This window comes from Brassica oleracea, chromosome C8, assembly GCF_000695525.1.
Source record: "Brassica oleracea var. oleracea cultivar TO1000 chromosome C8, BOL, whole genome shotgun sequence".
Taxonomy (NCBI): domain Eukaryota; kingdom Viridiplantae; phylum Streptophyta; class Magnoliopsida; order Brassicales; family Brassicaceae; genus Brassica; species Brassica oleracea.
The window spans coordinates 26,133,438-26,133,642 of NC_027755.1; the positions used below are offsets into that span (position 1 = coordinate 26,133,438).

The following is a 205-nucleotide window of genomic DNA, read 5'->3' on the forward strand; positions in this document are numbered from 1 at the left end:
AAAAGAATGTGAGGCACATAATCTTCAAAATCCAAGTTTAATGAATGGAAAAAAAAACTCAGGAAGACAGAAAATGTCAAACACTCACTGGCTTTTTCTTCTTTTACTTCTTGGCTCCCGTGAATGAACTGTCAAAGTCATCATTATTTGTAAGAAAAAAAGATTAAACACAGCAACTGATGAAAAGAAACAAATATGTTTCACA

At 31.7% G+C, this 205-nt stretch overlaps 1 protein-coding gene across 5 annotated transcripts in view; it reads right to left on the reverse strand.

The window, feature by feature from the left end:
• Positions 1-205, reverse strand: part of LOC106308147 — a 7,326-nt gene that overhangs the window by 4,477 nt on the left and 2,644 nt on the right. The window contains exon 3 of one of the 5 annotated variants that reach the window (XR_001263492.1): positions 86-128. The exons of the other annotated variants lie outside the window; for them this stretch is intronic. The gene's annotated coding sequence lies outside the window, so the exon portion shown is untranslated. Of the gene's footprint in view, positions 1-85; positions 129-205 lie in introns of those variants that run through there. 5 annotated transcript variants of the gene reach the window in all.